This window comes from Cajanus cajan, chromosome 10 (genome assembly GCF_000230855.2).
Source record: "Cajanus cajan strain Asha chromosome 10, NIPB_CcT2T_4, whole genome shotgun sequence".
NCBI lineage: Eukaryota > Viridiplantae > Streptophyta > Magnoliopsida > Fabales > Fabaceae > Cajanus > Cajanus cajan.
This window is the reverse complement of record NC_138526.1, coordinates 31,089,494-31,102,532: the sequence shown is the minus strand read 5'-3', so window position 1 is coordinate 31,102,532 and position 13,039 is coordinate 31,089,494.

The following is a 13,039-nucleotide window of genomic DNA, read 5'->3' as shown; positions in this document are numbered from 1 at the left end:
TTTAGACCACTCAAAAACCTAGCAATGGTCAATCTTTCCTCTTCCCTTATGCCAGCCCTCATGAGATACAACTCCATCTTTTGTCTATACTCCTCAACACTCATATTCTTTTGTTGGAGTCTTTGGAGCTTATCCATAAGCTCCCTACTATAATAAGAAGGAATATGCCTTCTTCTCATAGCACTCCTCAATTCATTCCAATAAGTGATGAGAGGATCATTGTGAAGTCTTCTCTCTCTTTCCAAGGATGTCCACCAATACATGGCTTGTCCTTGAAAAGGTAGGGTGGCTAGAGGAACTCTTCTTTCCTCACCTACTTGATGACAAGTGAAGATTTGCTCCACTTTAATCTCCCAGTCCAAGTAGGCGTCCACATTTTCTTTTCCATGAAAGTAAGGGAGATCAACCCTTGATTCCCTCACTTTGGGTTCTTTAATGACTCTTCTAGGATGGGGTTGGTAATATGCATCAAGGTTTAGGCTATCCTCATTTTGGCTAGGAGAGTCATTGGAACTCTTTGTGGAACCTTTTGAGGAACTTTTTTGACTTTTGTTTTTATGTAATTTTTTTAAAAGTTTTGCTTCTTGTTGCTTAATCTTTTGAATCTCTTCTTCTAAAGCAAGAAGTTGTACTTCTCTTTCAATATTTTGTTTTTTTTTTTGAAGTACTTCTTCATGCTTCCAAAGTTTTAGTGCTTCAACCTCCTTGACAATTTTTCTAAAACTTTTAGGAGTATCAAAGTCACTACTACTTGGAGAATGATGACTCATGATTAAACAATAAGAATTTGTATGCTATGCAAAAAGGTATAAAATGTTTTTGGGATTTTCTAGGAATGAAAATAGCACTTGGAAGTCTAAATGTACAAATTGCACTATCAAGGGATGTGAGCTACAAAGAGCCACTTAATAACCAAGTCTTTTCAAGTGGAAATAACTAAACTCCTTTGTGGTACTTCCATTCCCCAAAACTTTTCACAAAAATTTTGAATGCTTTTTTCACAATTAGTTTGTTTTGACACTTAAACTAAGAGTGAACAGATAAAACTACACAATTCTAGATGTTTCAAGGCAGCAAAATAAAACAATTAAAAGACAAGGAACTTAAAGGAAACAATGTAAGCAACTAGTCGGATATCCTAAGTGGAAGCTTGAAACATATGGAATTTCCAAGCCATTTCCACTAGCACTACACGTGAGGATGCTAACAAGGATTTAGATATACCTGACCAGCTTCTTAATACTCCCTCCAAGCTTTACAAATTGGTTTAAAATACAAAAGATTTGGCAAAAATGTAAACTAGCCTAGGAAAGCAATAAAGTGGCGGCTTTGGCAACCAATTAGTGACGGATTGATGTTCAAGCTTTCCAACACTTATTCAAGTGTTTAATCCGCCACTAATCCTTCAATATGATGCTCCTGGACCTGCAAAAGAAACACAACAAAGAGGTTAATGTGGCTGCCTCACAAGGTGAAGGAATTGGTCACTCAAGTGAAGGAAGTTTAGGAGGATTTTGGTCACAAAATTAGGTCAAATTTGGTGATTGTAGTGTCCAAAATTTTCCTACTCTTTGTTGAGCAATGCTTGATCCTTGAGCAAGGATTTAAGGCCACTTCCAGCACAGGAAAATTATTGAAAGAAAACTAGACAAGCAATAGAAGCACAATTTGAAAAGCTTATACCAAAAATTAAGAGTAATATGTGTAAGACAAGACTCAAAGAGGTTCAACAATTAAAACTGAAAATTAAGACTCCAAAACGAAGCTAGCACTCAGATAGGAAAGTTCCTAGATAGGTACTAGAATATATGAACAAAACAAAAAAAATTTGAAAGCAATTGGACAAGTATAGAACAAGTTGTAGTCAAAACAAAAACAAGGAATCAAGTAGGTTTTTCAGCTTGTACACCTCTCGGCTTTTTCCTTTTAAATTCTTTTCTCTATATTTTTTTTCTTTCTTTTTCTATATTAAATTTAAGATTATAGAGAAGGTAAATGCCTTTTGTTTCAAATTTTTTTATGATTCCAAGCTATAGAAACCGAGACTACAAGTTAGGTCAAAATTCAAGTGAAAACAAGGAAACTAGTGCACTAGTTTTTAGTTTTTGTTTTTGGATTCTTTTTGTACTCTTTTTCTTTTGAAATTTGGAACTCTTCTTTTGTTTTAGGCTCTGTATTTCCTCTGTTTTCAGCCTCTTTTTTTTTAAAAAATTTGAATCCACAAGAAAAGTGCACTAGAAGTAGGTTAAACACTTGAAATTTTAGGTCACAAATTGTTTTATAAGATTTTCAATGGAAAGTGATTTGAAAACTTAAGAACACAATGGAAACCTAACTCTAAAGAAATTTTCTAGAACTAATAGCAAATTATGAACACAATAAGGTAAAAGAAAAGCACATATAGGTAAGCACAAAGAGAAGCAAACCGAGAGCCAAAATAATGAACAATGCACTTAAAAACAAAATTAGGTCCACATGCTATTCAAGGAATTTTATGACATAGAAGGACTACACACAAACTCTAAGACAAAACAAGATTAAAAACCAAAATCTAATGCATATGCATGAGGTCCAATCACGGACACATACAAGAATGGAGAGACTCAAAGAAAACAAAATATAAGCACAAGCAAAAAGTTCCTAAACAAGTTGATTGAGGAAGAAATTCAAGAACAATCAACAATAGATCTATGAACACAAGAACATCAAAATATAGATCCGAAAGTGAAACTCAATTAAGACAAACAAGAACAGCAAAGAAACAACACAAGACACAAGAAGGAACGGACACAATTTGAAGAACTTATCTCCTTGAAGAAACCTTGCTCTTGATACCAAAATTGATGGAGGTGAGTAGAAGTAGTGAAACACAAACTCCTCCTAAACTCCTCCTAGGCTCGGATCTTCTTCAATGGAGATAGAAACACACTTGAAGAACTCGTGAAGATGAAGAACACTTGCTGAAATGGAAGAAGGAAGCATCCAAGCTCAAGAACTCAAGGGATTGCACACTTCAAAGTGAAGGAAACTAGGTTTTCCTAAGGTTTTTGAAGGCATTCTCTTAGGTTTTCTCTCTTGGATATTTCGGTGACTCTTGAGGGAATTAGCTGAAGGTAATGTTTAGAAATTCTCATATATTCAAAAGTGTTGATACAAGGTGGTAGAAGTCACAATTATAGGAAGAAATTAGGTCAAAGTTGGCGGCAATTCAAACTAGCCAAATTGGCGCCAAGTTTGAATTTCAAATTTTGAATTCGAAATTCAAACTTTGGCTTCCAACGTTATTAATTCAGATGCTACCATCATTTAGGTGTCATTTAGGGGTGATTTGAAGTGAATTTGAGCTCACATGGCCGGAACTACTACATGCCATCCATGTGACTCAAATTCAACTCAAATTACTTCTAAATGATGCATAAATGAAGCCTAATTCTCCTATTAATGTATTCTTTATATAATCCTAATCTAATGACCGAAATACATTGGTCTAATGAATACAATGAAAAGGAAAATTTACAAGAATGAAAATGAGCCCAATATTGGGTACCAAAAGCCCAAAAGCCCATGAAGCCCAAAACTAGGCCCAACAAGCCTAAAACCTAAAAAGCTACTCTATGTGGTCCAAAATACAAGAACAAAATATATGATACCTATACTAATATGATGTATACAAAATATATGAAAATAGCTATAAAAAAATATGGCCCATGAAAAGTTCAACTTGGGCCTTCCTAGGCCCATCAGGCCCATTGGGCCCTGACTGGCCCAAACCTTCATGTCTAGCCAACTCCTCTTGGATCTTTGAGTGTGTCACCTCTTGCATTCCCAAGTATGATTCCATCACTAAGTTCATATCCCTAAACTCCTCAATCATATGCAATTCCCTAATCAACAAAGAAAACACTCTCAAAGATTTTCTACTTAGAGTGTCAGCTACAACATACGCCTTACCAGGGTGATAATTCAATTGGAAGTCATAATCTTTAAGAAACTCTAACCATCTCCTCTACTTCTCTTTTCACCTTAGACCATCATGCTTCCACTATGCTAATCTGATACATTTTAGTAACTCCTAAATGAATATTAAAAATACTTTTATGTCCTTCTTCTAAGATCATCTTCCATAATTCGAGATTACTAGGCACATAGATTCTATCTTTGAACCTCAAAACACCATCAACTTCCAAGCGTAAAGAGTTATCTATACCTCTACCAATTTTTTTCACTTGGCTCACTAAGAAACGATTTAACTCCTGGGTCCTCTAATCACATTTATTATTCTATTAGTCCTTTCAACATACTTAATTCAAGGCTCCTAAGGGTGAGCTCCAACATAACGCTTAAGTTTCTAATCTCCTCAATCAAATACAACCCTTATATCATAAAAAATGATAGATGAATGATCATCCTACTAAAGGCATTTGTCACCATATTACTTTAATTTTTATGACCCTCTCCAAGGATCAAGTACTTAAGCATAAGTTTACTAGATACATATAATCAATCTCTAATCCTTACCACCCTATCTATACTCAAGGCAACCTCATATTTACTACCTTGTCTTATGGTCCCATGGCTTGCCATCAAAATGAATCAACTAATTATGTTTCCTCTAATTTCCTTTAATAGTCCCTAGTTTCACACTACTAGGAGTAATTTCACACGTCAAGCATAAATTCCTGATGTGAGCTAAACGATATATCCCTTTAACCATAAGGGAAGATATAGAGGTTTCCTACTCAAAGTATCGACCACTACATTGGCTTTTTCCAAACAACTAAGATTAAAATCTTAATCCTTAACAGTTTCCAACTATCTCTTTTCCAAACAACTCTCTTTCTTGGTTAATCTAGAAAAAGTAATGTTATTTTAAAAAATTTCCTCAATAAACCTCCTATGTTAATAAGTTAATGCAAGAAAACTCTTAACCTCACTAATTGACTTAGGTATCTCCTACTTAAACACAACTTCTACCATAAATAGATCTACATTATATCTCCACTAGAAATTACAAAACCTAGAAAATTCACTTCATACCATAGAAATTCATACTTAAATAGCTTGGTGTAAAGTTGTCTTGAATATATTTTCATCCTCAATTTCAATATGATGATATCACATCCTAAGGTCAATCTCACTAAACACACCAATATTCATTAATTAATCCCTAAGGTCATCTTTCCTCATATCAACAAACATGCATATCAAATCATATTAGAATACCTGCTTTAACCCTTCATATATACCATCCTTAAGCATGTATGAATCAATTACCGTTTACTCCGTATAACCTGTACATGAACAGCTCTTACCACATAACATCATACAACCTTAAAGAAACTTTTGATCCACAAGACAACACCTCAGAACATCAGAATAAAATCGATTTCCTAATAACTCACAAACATCATGACCACATATATATCCCTTTAACAACTATCAAAGAAAATGATACATAGAGAATTATATAGGCTATCACCAAATGATCTCAAACCTATCACCAAAAGAAAGCTAACAGGATAAGTTATCACTTTTATGAAGACTTGAAATTCTAAAATGATCATATACTTAGCTAAAAATTTTTAAAATTGTAATAGATATAATCAGCGCTAACAGCTAAACCTTTGTTCACTAAAATAGTCATGTCGGAAGTTCTAGATCTCCATTGTACCTGATTTTGGTGCCCTTGAAAAGTTAACATCCAAGACTATAACTTTTATACAGATCATAAAATCCAACTCTGTCAATATAATACTTGTACTGGCGCAACAAAACTGCAACTAAGACATTCCCTGCATTGATCAGCAAAAGAGCGCACCAAAGTCTAAAGTCCCAAAAACACCTTAAAACACTTCCAAATCATTATTTAACTTTTTTCCTACAATCCTAAACCAAACAACTTACCTATTTAGCACAAAGAACTTAGAAACTAAAATAAAATCGTCATTCAACCTAACCCATAAAAAAATCAACATGTAAGCATCAAAAATCAAGAAATCATATAGAAAAATTTAAAAGTAATAAAGGAATTATAAATTAATTCTAGTAAAGGTGGCAGTGCCTCCTAGTTAGGAATAATTTATAACTTCCAAATAAAAATAAAAAAAAATAAAAAAATGCAACTTTAGCCTTCTATCAAGAATATTTAAAACTCCAATTCTCCACATATATCTTCCTTGGATTCAATCGTTGTAACTATAGACTTCTTCTACCAAACAAGCATGGTAAACTCATAACTCACGGCCGATTGGATCGACCTGCTCTGATACCACTTAATGAAACGCCCGATTTATATAATAATAATTATATCTTTTCTTATATAATATTTTCGCAATTATATCATTAACAATATTTTTTTTAGTGTATTTTGAAATGAATATATTACATCAATTTTGTTTTATAAAAATGAAGTATCAAATCATCTTGGATTAATATAAAGTTTTGTATATATAATCTATGAGAGATATGAACTTTCAATCTAACAGTTAGATTTACCAAATTCACATTTAACATAAAGTTATTGAGCGGTGTAATACTTAGTAAAAGTCACATTTAATATATATATATATATATATATATATATATATATATGTATATGACGGGGGTTATAATTACATCGGTGTAAATTTTACTAAGTGTTACACCGCTCAATAACACTACAAGAAAAATGATAAATTGTGACGGACAAATTGCGACGGTTATCTAGAAACCGTCGTCGCTTTGATATTGCGACCCTTCATACGACGGTTTTTCAAAACCGTCGCAAAATTGTTCAACATTGCGACGGTTTATCGTAAATCGTCGCAAAATTTGTTTAACATTGCGACGGTTTATCATAAACTGTCGCAAAATTTGTTTAACATTGCGACGGTTTATGATAAACCGTCGCAAGTTTAACATTGCGACAGTTAATCATAACCGTCGCAAATTTAACATTGCGGCAGTTAGTCATAAACCGTCGCAAAATTTTCAGCATTTTTTTTATTAGAATTTAAAAGTTTTTTTTTTAAGTATTATGTATATTATCTTAACGAACTTATATTTTATTAACAATTTTATATATACTTTCTTTAAAAATATAAAAATAAATATGTTAAAATTTATAAAAATCCAGTTTAATTTATTTATGATATAAATATGTTTTTAATATCTAATATATATTTTTAGATGATAATTTATTTTAAAATATATCTTATAATAACAATTCTAAATGGAACATAAATCTTCTGATTTTTCTTAGTTTGATTTTTTTAATCAATATATATAATTTTACTATTTTGATTTTTTCAATCAACGTATACAATAAAGAAAAAACACAAAAGATAAACATGCATAGTAAAAATTTTATTTTATCAAAAAACTTTTTATTTTAATATATTACATTATATATGTGAATATTAAGACATATATATATACATATATATATATTATAATTAAACTTTTTTAAAAAATTAATTCATTATTAAGAAAAAAAAATTTATTACATGAGAATTAATTTCTTTCAAAAATTTGATAGATATAAAATAAATAAACATTTTTTCTGAATATATATTTTTATTTTATTAGAATATAATTTTTATTTTTTAAAATATATTATTTTTTTAGATAAAAAATTATGTATATGTCAAATAGTAGTGGGGCAAGTGCCCACTATTCCAAATGTACATCCGTCCCTATATATATCTATATATATATATATACATATATATATATATATATATATATATATATATAATATAGGGGGTTATAATTATACCAATGTAACTTTTATTAAGTATTATGTTGTTCAATAACTTTATATTAAATGTGTATTTTGTAAATCCAACCGTTAAATTGAAAGTTCATATCACTTTATAAGTGTATATCAAATTTTGTTAAAATTGAACAACAACTGGAAGGTAATCAAATTGTTTATATTTTAGTGTATTTTAAAATGAATATATGACATCAATTTTGTTTTATAAAAATGAAGTATCAAACCATCTTGGATTAATATAAAGTTTTGTATATATAATCTTTGAGAGATATGAACTTTCAATCTAACAGTTGGATTTACCAAATTCACATTTAATATAAAGTTATTGAGCGGTGTAATACTTAGTAAAAGTCACATTTAATATATATATATATATATATATATATATATATATATATATATATATGAGGGGGTTTATAATTACATCAGTGTAAATTTTACTAAATGTTACACAACTCAATAACTTTATATTAAATGTGAATGTTGTAAATTTAACCGTTAAATTGAAAATCTTTTACTGTTAAATCATATATACAAAATGTTAAATTAATCGAAGATGATTTCTTATAAAAACAAAATTAAATCTGTCAGAAAATTTATATTTTTGATGAGAAAATTTTTGTAGGAAAAACTATATTATTGATGAAATATTTTAGAAAAATTTATATTTGTCGAAAATGTAAGAACTGGTTTTAAATTTGATATGAAAATATTATGATATAATTAGATAAGATTTTAAGTTAGTATTTTATTAATGGTTGATAATTAAAAAATAAAACAAGGATAAATATATTTTTTGAATTTTATATGTTTGATTTAAGATAACTTACAAAATAACTCTTGGTAAAGTTATTCCGCTCAATAACTCATCGTGTGTGTTGAATTTCATTGATCCAATTAATTGTTAATTTAAAAATTATTAAATTTTACTAATAATTAATATAAAAAAATTAATTAGTTTTGGAATAAATTATTTTCTAATTAACAATATAATTAAAACATTAATTATTTTAAATTATTTAACTAAAATCTTATTGACAATTTACTATATGATCTTAATATTTTTGTATAACTAATACTTAGTTTTAAATTTGATATGAGAATATTATATATAATTACATAAGATTTTAAGTTAGTATTTTATTAATAGTTGATAATTAGAAAATAAAACAAGGATAAATACATTTTTTTTTTGAATTTTATATGTTTGATTTAAGGTAAATAAATATATTAAATTAATTAATAATTTATTTAAAATATTAAAATAATTTATAAGTATGTAATAAATAAATATTTATAATTTTATAAATTATATTATCATTATAAATTAAAAAATTTAAATAATTTAAATTATAATTTTAAATCAAAATAAGTAGATGTTAATTATAAAAGTAGGTACATATAAATAAAGAATAACTAAATATATTATTATTATTATTATTATTATTATTATTATTTTTAATATAAAATTATTATATATTATTATTATAATACAGATATGAGATTGTATATTTGAGGATGACTTAAATGAATTAATCTGTACAAGTTATACTGACAACATACATATACATTTCGGTAACTTACTCATCAGAACTTCACAGTTAAGCGTGCTTGACCTGGAGTAGTACAAGGATGGGTGACCTTCTGGGAAGTTTCCCAGAAATTGCACAAGTAAGGATAAAACATGCTAAACAGTGAAATATCGTGAAATAAAATCCTTGAAAGGCCAAATATGAGGATTGTTACATTAATAAATTTATTAAAATAAAAAAAAATTATAATTTTTGACTGTTAAAAAAAGGATTGTAATATTAATTTAGAGGCAGTTGGTGCGACAGTTGATGAAAGGGTCGCAATGTTAATATAGAGGCATTTGGTGCGACAGTTGATGAAACGGTCGCAATTCCAATTTTGCGACGGTTTGTGCAACGGTTCTGATAACCGTCGCAAAATTGCCTGGTGACGGACGACTCTGCGACAGTTCCCAAACCGTCGCAATGTTATCTTTGCGGCAGTTATAACCGTCGCAATGTAGGTCATATAACCGTCGCAAAATCGTCATTTTCTTGTAGTGTAACTTTATATTAAATGTGAATTTTGTAAATTCAACCGTTAAATTGAAAATCTTTTACTCTTAAATCATATATACAAAATGTTATATTAATCGAAGATGATTTCTTATAAAACAAAATTAAATCTGTCGGAAAATTTATATTTTCGATGAGAAAATTTTTGTAGGAAAAGCTATATTATTGATGAAATATTTCAGAAAAATTTATATTTGTCGAAAATGTAAAAACTGGTTTTAAATTTGATATGAAAGTATTATGATATAATTAGATAAAATTTTAAGTTAATATTGTGAGACCCGTGAACCCTTCCCTCTCACTTTTCTCCCCTCTCTTGCACTTAACTCTTTTTCACTCTCTTTTCTACTTACTTACCCTCTCTTCTTCCATTTTGCTGGTTGTGTCCTCATTTCCTTGTGGTGACTTTGGATTGAAGGTGTTGAGTAAGTGGTTGTTTCTTCCAGAGTCGTGCCGTGCGGAGCTTCCCATTCCTTCTCTCTTTTCTTCTGCTTCTTCTTTTCGGAGCTCGGCATTCTTGAACCAAGGTAAGGGAAGCTAGCTTTCTTCGCTGTTTTTGGATGTCATGGAGTTCAAGTAACTCAATAGTTGTTGAGGAGGTTGATTCTTGGCTGTGATTGAAGAAAAATTTCGTTTTCGGGTTTCCGGGGTTTGGGTACAAATCTTGGGGTTTTCACTTGTTGATGGTTGCATGTTGGAAATGAAGTGTTTTTCTTGATGCTTGATGAAAATGCTGGCTTTTGGATGGTTTGCATGTTGGTTTCCTGGTGATTTACGCAGGTTTTGATGAAATTTTCGAAGTAGGTAAGGGTTCCTGTTTGAATTTGCGCAGGGCGCAGTTCTTCACGCCGGACGTAAGTTGAAATGAGGAATCCCTGGGTGAATCATGCGGGGCGTGGGGAGGACCACGCCGGGCGCACTATGCGCTGGGCGCAGGATGATTGAGCCGGGCGCAGTATACCTTGGTAGGTCTCTGGTTGAGAATTACGCCGGGCGTGATTGTAATACGCCGGGAGTGTGTTTTCCTTTCAGATTTTGACTTTATAGTCTTCATAAAAGTTGTAGCCTTGGACGTTAGCTTTCCAATGGCGCTGAAATTACTCAAAAAGGAGTTTTAGAACTCTAGATATGGCCGTTTTAGTGAAGAGGGGTCAAGCTGCCAGAAGTGCTTGTAGCTGTTGCGGTTTTTAGAATTTTTAACATGGTTGATGAAGGAATTAAGACTTGGTGTCTTCATGAGAGTTGTAACAAAGTTTATTATCTTTCATATGAGATAAGGATGAGAATGATAGGAGTAGTATAACTCCTGATGCGCTGTTTTTTGTGATGGCTGCCATTTCACATTTAGTGATTTGGTTAAGTTGAAAGTTGTTTTAGGTGCCTAGATTGATTGGTGTCGTTTGGGTGGGAAATTTGACAAGATAGATGAGTTGTAAACAAGGTGGATGACCCGTATTATGTGTAGGATATGCTGTATGTCGTATATGTTGTTAATGATGTAATGCTACGCTGTAATAGATATATATTGCCGTGCTGAGTTGGGCTGTCATGGATGATTTTCATGTTGAATTAAAATATTGTTGTACTATAGACTGTTGAGCTGAATGGTGAGTACTAAGCTGTGTTGTATACTACCTAGCTAGACTAAATACTGATATTGGTGTGCTGCGCTGAGCGCGACCCTTGTCGTGCTGGGCGTGAGACTCCTTGGGAGTCTCTGCCTTGGGGCACTGGGCGCAATTGGGATTGCGCCAGGCGTGACTGAGCCTTGGGCTCTCTGGCTGGGTCCCGCTAGGCGCGGGTATGCTTGCGCTGGGCGCGCTGGCCCCCTGGTGCTCTCTGGTTGCATTGCGCTGGGCGCAACCATGAGTGCACCGGGCGCGAAGATGTGACTTCACTAGTGAATGTTAGAGGTTGTTTATGTTGAGTTTAAGTAGAAGCTGTTGATTATAATGTGATGACTTGTGGTTAACGCTACTTGTTGATGTTGAGTTGTATCAATTATAAATAGTTGTGAGTTGATATGTTGAGCTGTATCAGTTGTATATTGTTGTGAGTTGATATGTTGAGCTGTATCAGTTGTATACTGTTGTGAGTTGATATATTGAGCTGTACAGTTGTGTTGTACTGTGTGTTGATTTTGGATGTTGTAGGCCGAAAGGCTGAGGTGTGTAGGCCAAAAGGCTGAGGTGTGGTAGGAGATCTCCGAGTTGATATGCGTGACGACGCATTGTGTGCTTATTGCTGATTATGCTGTAAAATCGATCAGTTGTATGCTGATGATGTGAGATGTGTGTTGTTATGGCTGAATGTTGTGGTATTTTTAAACTGATTTTGTTAAGCTGATTGATGTGTTGATTTGATGTGCTGATAGGGATAGCTGTTTACTATTCATATATTTATATATATATGTATGTTATTTCTTTTCACTAGCTTACCCTTAGTTGTTTCCATGTGGTTTGGACTGCGATGATCATACTATGTATGGGAGCAGAGCAGGGTTAGACTGGTGATAGTGGCAAGTCTACAGCTAGCAAAGGGAGGAGTCTTGTTTGGAAGATGTTTGTTTGTTGGGCCACTATCTGGCTACTTTGGTTGTATGTTGTTTGTACACTCTAACTCTAGTCGGATTGGAACATCGTATATATTTATATTCTAGATCCTATATTTATATACTCGTTCTATTCTGTCTAGTGTTTCCGGTGTGCTGTGGTTGTGAGTGTAGTGACCAACCGGGTCGTTACAAATATTTTATTAATGGTTGATAATTAAAAAATAAAACAAGGATAAATACATTTTTTGAATTTTATATGTTTGATTTAAGATAACTTACAAAATAACTCTTGGTAAAGTTATTCTGGTTAATAACTCATTGTGTGTGTTGAATTTCATCGATCAAATGTTAATTTAAAAGTTATTAAATTTTACTAATAATTAATTAAAAAAATTAATTAGTTTTGGAATAAATTATTTACTAATTAACAATATAATTGAAACATTAATTATTTTAAATTATTTAACTAAAATTTTATTGACAATTTACTATATGATCTTAATATTTTTTTTTATAATTAATATCTAGTTTTAAATTTGATATGAAAATATTATATATAATTAAATAAAATTTTAAGTTAATATTTTATTAATAGTTGATAATTAGAAAATAAAATAAAAATAAATACATTTTTTTAAATTT